We start from the raw sequence: 11,197 nt of genomic DNA on the forward strand, positions 1-11,197 counted from the left end.
TAAATCTTTACAGAGAACTGGAAACGGTATTGGAGGTTTATATGTTCATATAGAAGCCAAAAGAGTTTGATCACCTTGTGTAATATTACCGGTATCATCCGCTCTGTTTAGGGATTGTTGGGACCATACAGCAGGTGCACTTAAGACTCCGGCTAACTTCTCGAGTCATTTGGTGGGGATGTGATGCTCCAAAAGAGGTTATCCACTGATTTACGGACGTCTCTTTCACAGTTTGAGTCTATGGGAAAAAGTCTTTTCAGGCCCACTGGCATCATGGGACTGACTCGAAAGTTGTATGATAAATACATAAAGGACAAGAAATATTCTTGACTTCTTTTCATGTTTCTCGTTCAATGTGCCATATTTGCTTTGTTTACATTACGTTAATCTCAATGTCTCAGAGTCTGAAGTTTCAGAGTTCATCTAAATTTAGCCACAGCCGCGCAAACAATATCTGACCTGTGACATGCTCCTCTAACACCTGCAGCCCACTGTTTCTAATCTGGACCTGCAGATCTCTCAAATACACAAACCGTTTTTCTAATTCTGTCTTTGAACCTGTAAATACCTACAACACGGACAAGTTCATTTAGGATTAGCCTGCATTTAATACTTTGGCCACAAATTAGTGACCTGGATCAGTGAACAACGCTGACCTACAGCGACTCGCTACGGAGGGTATTTTTAAACAGGTAAACCCTCGAGCCAATCCCACCCTCCCTGGGTGTCCTCTCTAATCCCCACCTATCTGCGCTGAGTTTGGCCTGCAGCATCTGAGCGCAATTAAACAAAGAAAACAAGAAGAAAAAGAAACTACACCCAACAGTGATCATATCTCTTGCTGTGGAGATTTCAAAAGCAAGACAAGTTAGACCAATGAAATTCTTCTAGATTCTAATGGAAAAACTGAAGTCAAAACTCTGTGTTCATTTTTGTTCTGAAATGTGCACAGCATCAAATGAAGAGAATTAGCACATAAGTACTGCAGGAGGTCACACGCTTAATCAATACCTTCTGAGTTCACAGCTGACAAGGGGAGGGGTCGTGAGGCAGCGAGGGAGGGATCAGAAATCATTGAGCCTAGGTGATCTCTAATTGGATGCTGCTGGCTGTTCTCCAGCCAATCAGAGAGGGTTTAGAGGGTTCACTGGGGTTGTTCAGGGTTCACATGGGGACACTGGTGGGGAAGGGTCTCCTCTGCTTAACCCATGTAAACCTCAGCCACGATAGGAAGCGGCTTATTCAGCAGGTAGCCAACGCAAACATGCTGAAAAAAACTGAGGAATGAAGAAAAGAAGACTGCATTGACACTGAGAGTTAAATAAATAAACAGTTTGTGTCAGAATACAGCAATCAGTTGTATATTTTATCCTGAGTCATGCTATCGTTTTTCTCCACAGGAATCAATTTCCTTCTACTATCAACATCTTGGATAGATTCTCTTTTAAAGCCATGTTGGCAAGCCGGTAAATGTTTATCAAAAGAAATCCAATCTTCGATTTTCCCATCCGTCTCTGCCAACCTTTATCTCCCCTCTCAGGTTTATCAGCCACGCCAAACTTCTAAAGGAATACGATTCAGGGAACACCGAGTGTGTAAGACACACTGTTCATTAGAAATATGGTGCAGAGTAGATTGTGTCAAAAGATGGATAGCTGAACCAAAAAAAGCACACTGTAATCAAACATTTTGGTCTGCACTTTGGTTGAATTTTTCATTTGCCAAAAGAGACATTTTTAGGTACCTAATGATCCCGCAGCATGCCTCTTCACAAACGTTCACATCTTTTACTCATTTCTGAAACAATAAGTTGATAAGTACATTGACTGAAAATTTAATTGACAACATTTTATTGAAAATAATTTAGTATTTATTATACCAGACAGTCATGACATCCTACTTCTGCCTGTTTTATATCATTTTAAACTACTTTTTTTTTTTTTCGAGCTGCTGGTAGGACTCAACAATAAATGAAGACATCACCTTAACTAAGAGATTAATTCAGTTCACCATCTGGGAAAAACAGAGGATAGGACCGAATAAATGAGACTTGGATCAAGTTGTGTGAGAGTTTGTAAATGCATGTTTTGACATTTCTGTGGTAAAACATGTACCCCTATGTCTTAAAGTCATTGAGAATTTTTGCCATTTTTAGATTGCGCATTCACCAGAGGCATGTGAGAAAAACAGTTTTCTTTATTATTTAACGTAACATGGGGGTGAGTAAGTGATTAACAAATGGTCATTTTTGGGGGTGAAGTATTCCTTTAAAGGACTTAACCCTTGACTTCACTTTACCATGCAAAACCAACATCGGCAAAACTATTAGCTACCTCATTAGTGAAATTGTGTTTTGTGTATCTACTCTGACCCTTTCTGACCTCTGAGCTTAATCATTAATGAGACAAAAACAAGGTCTGCAGAGGTAAATAACCAAGACTCAGCAGTTATCTCAGCGACTCAAGCAGATGCATGTAAGAAGCAAACGGATTTGGGGCCCATTGCTCCATTAATACATTTCTGTGACAACACATGCAGAAGCCACAGATGTGTCTTTAGACTGTGGCATCCAGGCCTCCTGTAGTAACTGCATATGCAAACTCCAGTACAACACAGTCGAAATATCTGTGTGGCTTTCTATTTGTTACAATTTTAGACAGATGAATAACTTCACATTTGACCCTCATGTAAGTATTCATATGAAGCAAAATTATACACACCAGTTTAACTTTCTGAATAGGTTTCAACATCCAATTCACCTTTCTGAGGCTACCAAGTGACCAATAAGAAACCCCACACATGCTGTTAATTTTACTGGGACAAACATGGCACTCTCTGAGCAGACGTTACTGACCAACCAATGACTATAAACAAGAACATGTGCAAACACACACACACAAACAAACAAAACAGTGCTGTAATTTAGATGGGACACAGAGACATAAATGACAGATGAGCACAAGTTGTAGCCATGGATACAGGTCAACCATTGACTCATGTCAACAATAACAGGTGCATTTACAGGGGCAAACACAACCAGACACACAAAATTAGAAAAAAACATGTAACAAGAGAAAGCTTATCAGTGCTATAATCTAGGCGGACACACACACACACACACACACACACACACACACACACACACACAATTGTCCGTCTAGGGGACTATCATTGGCTAAATGCAGTGCTTTGTAGCTGATCTCAACCTAGAGCTACTTTTGGAATAAATAATCCATTGAGAGATGGGGCAGCTGAACGTCATACGCACTGAAAGTGAAACTTTTGTACTGGGTTTAAACTGGGTCTAAATCATCTATGCAGCAAATGCTCCTCTCATTTAAAAGAAAAAAAAAGTTTTTTAGTACAGTATGTTGTAGTACTACATATTATATCAGCATATAACTGGTAATATAACTGATGATCACAACCTAAGCCTAAATTTTAGTACTCTTCTGTGTTTCCATATTGAGGATTTTGTTGAGTTCCTAGTTTAAAATGGGAATTTGGAGCTATAGAAATACAGCCTTTCCTGTAACGACTCTAGTAGCTCTCACAAAGATAGAGGTACAGTAGCAAACAGGTTCATGAAGGCCCAGAGAAAGACACACACTTCCTCTACTCAGAGAGTCTAGCACTAAAAATCTGTCAAATCCAAACAGACCTGCGCTCATCAATAAAAGCCTCGACTCTCACAGAATAACGTATGAGCGAGCGTGTCTTCAGAAAGACGTTAAATCATTTAAGTTTAGATGTTTTGCGCAAGATGAGGCCCTGAAGGGAATGAATCAGCAGTATGGGGAATTTTTCACAGCAACACCGGCTCGGTAGAATCTTTCCACTAAAAGAAGAAAACAGTCATAAGGCAAAAAAGGCCACCATATGCTCAGTCATTTACCTTACTACAACTCACAGCCCACACACAGCCGTGAAGTGTAACGCTCATCTGTGGGTATGTGCCCTCAGACCTCACTAACACCTTTATTCATTTTACTGTGACTAAATGAACAGTACACACAATACAAGGATTCATAACTTCCAACTTGAAATACTTGGAAAAACTACTTTGACTGCTTTCAAAAGAAAGGCTGACTGATAGTATAACGTTCACTCTCATCTTGTAATGCTCAAAAAAACTGATGGATTCTTAAATTAAACTTGTAATAGAAAAATGAAGATCCATAGTTTTGATTTTAAATGAAAGACGGTATAGAAACACAAAATGTCAATACAAAACTAAAGTGACTTTGGTAGATTCCCATTTGGTTTGAGTCAATCAGCTTGTTAAAAGCATCACGTTAACCTCGGATAACCTAAAATGTCTATACATACACATTACTCAACCCTGAAATTACACTCAGAGGACGCCCAACATTAGCAGTAACTGATTATAAAAGTGACCTGACAACATAAAAATGCTCCTGTCGAACATACACCACTTTATGAGATCCACCTGTACAAGATAATGCAATCCAATACAACAGCCCTGCAATAAATCCTTTTTATGAAGACTATTCAGTTTTCACTGACTGTCACAAAGGAGTTCATTTCCCCCTTCAGGTGGTGTCATATTAAACTGCCTCATACTCATGTGTTTTAACTGTAATAAACAACAGACAAAATGTCACAGTTAAGGACAGTTTGTCAGGAACATTAACTGAGCCTGTGACCTTTCAGTTGTGAAACCGTTCCCCTGACAACTGAGCAGCCCCGCTGCCGTGATGATGGCTTACATCCCTTTATTCAACTTTCCCGCATCGGCTACCGTTTTCTGACCACTAAACATGAACAAAAGAAAGAGAGAAAATAAGACAGATGTAGTCTTCAAACTCCTGCGGTATACATTCACATATAAATGATAAATGTGAGCAGTCCCTTACTGTGTATATTCTTTTATCCCTTATACACTACACAAAAACACTTTTGTTTTTGCTCATATTTTATGAATTGAAGATTTTCTACTTTTTCTATGCACACAAAAGGTCTGCGAAATGAATATTAACATCATACCATACCATAAACTGTTTCCAATGTAATTTCCCACAATTTGGCAGTTCATCCAACTGGTCCAGTGAGCTCACCAAGAACCTCCACATCAGGCTTCTTCACCTCCAGGATTGTCTGAGACCCCGCCCGATACCTTAAAACTATTCTTTTAAAGTACTAGTGCCTTTTCAGGCCCTGACCCCATTATTGCAAAAATAAAGCACAAAACGACTGTCGACATAATCTGGCGTTGTGAGGCTGGGTGGATGTACTGCCAAATTCTCTAAAAACATTGGACAAGGTTTATGGTAGTGAAATAAACACCGGGTCACAAACAACAGTCACGCACTCAGCAAACTGCACATTTAAGAGTGGAGTTTTATTATGACCAGCCTATAATGTGCCTGTGTCGTAATGATAATACTGTTTAATAAGTATCTTGATACGCTGCACCTGTCCGGTGGATGAATTGTGGGTTATGTTTGCAAAGTACTCTAACATTAATAGAAACAAATTTGTGAACACAGTTAAAGAGCTATAAGCCTTTTGTGTGCGTACAAAAAAAACTTTCAACTCATGAAAAATAGGAGCGAAAAACAAAAGTTGCGTTAGTGTAGTTTCACCTCTATGACAAGAATCAGGAGACAGTGATTCGTTCTTTTCCCAAACTCCTCACATCCCTCGATGAGAAAGGAGAACGAGAAACTGCTGACCATGTTCTTACTCAGTCCTCTCCCATTAAAGATTTAAAAGTTACAGTACACAAACTAGCGAAGTCTTAGTAGGTCAGACACACAGCAGTCCATCATTCCCTACATGTTGTTTTTAAGAATTATTAAAACATGAGAAACAGAGGTTGCCCTACATTCCTCCCTCCCTCTCTGCTTCAGTGATTTAAACTCTCTGGCCATAAGGAGAGAGTGTCAAACTGTTACTAAATCTCTACTTAAACCTAAACTCCCCGCTGTGATGTGTCAGTCTTCTCTGAATATTAGAGCTGGAGGTCAATCAGACAGCTCTGCCCTGCATCCATTGCTCTCCCTCTTGCTGTTTTACAACAAGCGTAGGTCGAAAAGACACTGCCGCTTCAATCCCTCGCCGCTTTAGAAGCAGCCTGGTTCAGGGATGCGTTCAGAAACATATTTTAGTGTCCTGTTTAGCTGCATAAGCTAGAGTTTGTGGACAGGAAGTGGCCATACTGTTTCCTGCTGAAAAAACTGAGATCAAACAGTAAAACTAAACAGCGCTGATCAAATACGAGCCTCAGTAACTAAACTGCAGATTTTCGCCTCACATGTTTTCAGAAAACATAATTATCTTTCTGTTTAAATAATGCTAAATTCTTTGGTACCAGTCGGCTGTCACTGTGTAAAACAGATGAGCTCGCATTACGTCAACCACCAGCGTGAGCGGTGTGTTGTCCGTCTCATTATGCAGTGCATTATGGTAGTTGTAGGTTTTCTACTACTTGAGCAAAAATGACTGCCACAGTCCTTTTTATCTATTTTCTCTGGTCACGTAGCACGAATTTCAAAAGTCAGCACTGACAGCCTAGCTTAATGAAAAGACATCTTTCAAGTGGCAAATTACTTCCTTTAAAACAACAACTTCTAAAAAAGTCTGATTGACAGATGATCTGAAGTAAGCATCTGCGGACATTTGTTTCACACAAACTTTTTTTGCATTCTCCTTTTTCCCCTCATTCTTCATTCAGTTTACTCTCACTTTTTAAACAGGATCATATGCCTGAAAAAAACAGTTTTTTGGTATTGTTTATGGCAGTGGCATGATGTTTAAGTCACTTGTTTAAACTAGCAAGTTATAACAGCATTTCCTCCCTTGATTTTGTAGCTTGGATACATTTATTTCAATTCTGTCCATCCTCCATTTCAAGTAGAAACTAGAAATAATTTTTTAGTGAACTGACATTCTTTGCTGAAATGTCACAACTAGAGATTGTCCTTTACTTTCAAGTAGTTGCAACTTTTGGCTATCACGGAGCAGGACTAATCTTAACAACCATGCCGTCAAGCTGCGCACACAGTTCCTCACCTCTCAAAGACAAACAGATGAAATCTCATCGGCCGTTAATGTGCATAACTGTAAAGCAGGCCAGCAGTAGCCACTCTCACTCCCTCTCTCCATCCTTCCATCCCACCTGTGCTGTTCAGAGCACTCTGTTCCTGTACTCAGCCGCCCGCTGAGCTCGCTAGCAGGAACACAGTGATGGAGTGATGAAAGGATGAAGGGTGGGATGAAAGGGAGAGTGCCACTGAAGCGCCCCTAGATCAGCCTTTCAAAATTAATCAAAAAAATATGACTGTGACAGGACCAAAATCAAATAAACTAATCTAGCCCGGTGTTCCAATGAGCCATCAGTCAGCAAACTTTTTTTTTTCAACATTTCTAACAACACAAACTAGAAGCAGAATTTGTCAACATGGTGTTTTCAATGACTAACATACAACAAGTGCAAAGCATCCATTCCAGACAGTCTGATATAAGCACACATAAACTGTAACGGTCACACTAACACACAACCTTGAGTCTGAGTCTGAGTCCACAAACACACACACACACACACATCTTCAAAACCCTTTTACTGCAGGTTTAAATTTTTTTTTTTTTACAGACACACTGTCCTTCACTAATGAAAGCACACAATCAAACCTTTCACAGTATCGACAATAAACACATTCTTAACTTTATGCAACATCTTTTTCCCCCTCTGCTCTGTCCAAGTTAGCCTGAAAGAATGAACAAAAGTTTTGTTTAAAAAAAAGAGAGAAAGTGAGAGGGTTTCAACAGCTAAGGTTGCGTCTGGCTGATGTGGTTCACTGGATACCTGATCCAAGGTCAGATTAAAAGAACAAACTCTGTGAATCAACAGTGACAGCGGAGGCAGACAGAAAAGCCCCAGAATCAGACTATTAGAACATAATCTTCCTGCCACGGGTCGATCAGCCCGATACAGGATGTGACTTGGAACCAAAATGCCTGGTCAGCATTACAAAACTCACCCTGAAATAAAGACTTAAAAGGCAACAGTGAAAGCTGCAGTATTTGATACAGTGTGAACAAATCATAGCCAGTAATTCAAGGAAAACACACAAAATGACTTTTAGGGGCAAATGTGTCCAAAGACAACAGATGATGTGTTTCCTTTGCAGCAGAAAAAAAGCTTTAACTCAGCATCAAACTAAATGTTATTTGTTGCAGATCTCTCAAAATCAAACAGGGGTTTCTATCCAAAGCTGCCATTTGACACACACATAGTCCACAGCCACACAGATGGAAATCCATCCCTGAGACAACACCCACACTAACATCAATTGACCAGAATGCACTGCAGCTAGAAGACATGTTGGGTATTGATTAAAGGGCATGACTCTCACTTCTTCTCCGGCCGCTCAGATCTCAGCATCAAACTATAATGAGCTCACACTCGTCTCCGGGGGTTGCAAAAAGACATTCTGGGAAATGGAAATCAGTGAAGTACATAGAGTGAAAAGGGATACATCACAGAGGGGAAAAGCCAGAGGAATTATAATCCAGTGTTAGAGCAAACTGGGATGTTAAATCACAAATCCTGATACAGATTTTTTACAACAGTGTTTGGCCATTACAAAAATCAGCTTTAAAGCTTGGCGCACTTCCTATGGGTCTGGTTGGGGCTGAAGACTACAAATTTGAGACTAGCAAAACACAACATTATCTCTGACTGAAGCATCAGTGCTGGAGTTGCAATGTGGGTAATGTAGGCGTCATTATTACAAAGAAGAACGTGTGGAAATAAAAAGAGATATCCCTGGTTCTGCTGCATTGCTTTTGCTCTTTGAAAAACAAAAACAAAAAAACAGGAATATTAGTGTGTCCATCTTGAGTGCAATGCTAAATCAGCAGAGTACCATATTAAGGTCCAGTATGTAGGATTCAGGGTGACAATTGGCAGACACACTATATATTATATCTATAACTGTTTTCTTTAGCTTACTATCATCTGAAAATATATTTTTTGTGTTTTTGTTACCTTAGAATGAACAGTTTACATTTACATGCACAGCAGGTCCTGTTCCACAGAGTTTGCCACGTTGTTTCTACAGTAGCCAAAAATGGACAAACTACACACCGGCTCTAGATAGAGTTATTCGTGTTTTCACGTTAGTCATGATGGTTCTTTAACATGCTTTGCACAGGCAAGGAGTTTCAGTTCTGCAACCTCACCGTGAGATGACACTAAATCCTGCACACTCTCCCTTTAAAGTCTTTTAAAGTTAAGTCCAAATCTCAAGTCGCTAGTCCACAGGTCTTATGTGCATCTTGCTGTCAAGCATTTAGTGTCACTGATGCTGATTCAACCAAAAATGCTTTACAGTGGTTGCTTAGTCTGCTGATTACACACACCTTGTATCTCTGCTACCCAGCTCTTAATTTAAATCACATCTCAAAAAGTCAACAAGTTGTCAAAAGTTGACTGTTTTTTGCTGAGAGTGAGTGGACACAGCAGCTACCAGGCATTAAGTAATTGACCATTTGACAACCTGCTGTTACATGGCTCACATCTTTGTGATTACAGCTGTTTCCACCACTGAGGGTGAGTTTTGAAGCTGGTTCCAAAAGTGCTTCATTAAGCCTTGGAGTCACCCTGCTCTGTCTGCTCTTTAACCTCTGAACTCTGCTACCTCTGGGCTTTAGATGACTGTCCTCTGCACAAACTCTTTCCTACATTATTCAGACAACTGGAAACAACTTCAGGGGTTCAACAACAAACTGCTTGAAGTGATAATAAAAATCTAAAAGACCAAACTTGACATTTAAGCCTCAATTTACATAACTCTTTACATAAGCCACTTCCATTTATGGTTTGCCCTTATAGCCTAACTGGCTGTTAGGTAACACTGGCACAAATTAGGAGCTCGGCCACTTCAGCGGGGCTTTTTAACCCCGCAGATGTGTCAGCTCTGTCGCCCCGCTGGCTTCATCTCCGCCGCGGTCACGGCTTGTTCCGAGCAGGGCTTGTTATGAAAAAAAAAATAAAAGAGAAAGCAGCGTGCTTGCTTGTTTCATAACACGGAAGGAGGCTGCAACAGCAATGCAGACAGGAGGAAGCGGAGGTGCAGAAGTGCAGCGTGCCCCTCTATTGTCTGAAGCCTAATTGACGCCCCGCAAAATGCAAAAACAGGAGGAAAAAAATACCTTGAAAGAAAGAAAACATTTTGAAGCGGACATGAAAGCCGGTGTCTTTGTCTCACCTTCCGTCCACCGTTTTTGCCGCGAGTCCCTCCGAGAGAAAAGCTGTTATTTGTGAAGTGGTAATGAGATGCAGGGCAGGCTTGGCCGCTTCCACTCATTCATCAGTTTCTTCTTGCTAAAAGAGGAGGGTCGGTCCTGATGGTCCCTGCATGCGCTCTGCACAAAAAAAGCCATTACGAAAGTTCCGGAAGTGCACGAGCATCCAAACTGTTGGGGGTTACCAAAGGCACAGAAGCTACATGGGAGACGTGACAACAGCGAGACACTGCAAGTTGTCATGAAATTAGTGTTTCAAATAACTCACAGCACTGATTTTATTGTATAATTTCGCAATGTATGTTTTTTTTCTCCCTTATAAATCAAATTATTTGAATAACAGTGGTGGAATGTAAATAAGTATATTTACGTAAGTACTGTACAAATGTACTTGTAGTGAGAGAAAACAACATTATATATATATATATATATATATATATATATATATATATATATATATATATATATATATATATATAATTTTGAGTTGAGAGGGGTGGGGTTTTATTTTTTTATTTTTCTGCATTGGGTACATTTAAGTTTCATATTTGAAGTACATTTCCCGTATTATACTTAGTTACTTTGACTTGGCTTTAGACTGTTGTATGTTAGTTTCTACCTGGGTCAAAATCCTGTCTGGTAGGTCATCCACTTCACTTTTTTCCAGAAAAAAAAATCTTATTTAGTACTACATAGCACTTATGTAGTATACAGTACTTATTTAGAGTACCGTTTTGATGTTACAATGTCTGGAAGGTGTCTGAGTTAAAGGCTCTGCAGAGCCACACACAGTGGTGGACAAAGGCTGTCTGAGGGGGCGAAAAAAAAGGCAGCCTGTATAATACTGCACTGCATTTTTTCCACCAGAAGGGCATCCTAGACTTTACAAAAAACCCCACCAACACCCTGCAACGTCTGTCTTTTG

At 39.9% G+C, this 11,197-nt stretch overlaps 1 protein-coding gene across 1 annotated transcript in view; it reads right to left on the reverse strand.

Moving 5' to 3' along the window:
• LOC121946567 (helicase ARIP4-like) overlaps nucleotides 1–10,384 on the reverse strand; it is a 78,333-nt gene extending 67,949 nt beyond the window's left edge. Inside the window, exon 1 of the mRNA XM_042491188.2 lies at nucleotides 10,236–10,384. The gene's annotated coding sequence lies outside the window, so the exon portion shown is untranslated. The remainder of the gene's footprint in view (nucleotides 1–10,235) is intronic.
• Between the last annotated feature and the right edge of the window lie 813 nt (nucleotides 10,385–11,197).

The sequence above is a fragment of the Plectropomus leopardus genome, chromosome 9, assembly GCF_026936395.1.
Source record: "Plectropomus leopardus strain MGB_pleo_1.0 chromosome 9, ASM2693639v1, whole genome shotgun sequence".
In the NCBI taxonomy this organism is placed as follows: Eukaryota; Metazoa; Chordata; class Actinopteri; order Perciformes; family Serranidae; genus Plectropomus; species Plectropomus leopardus.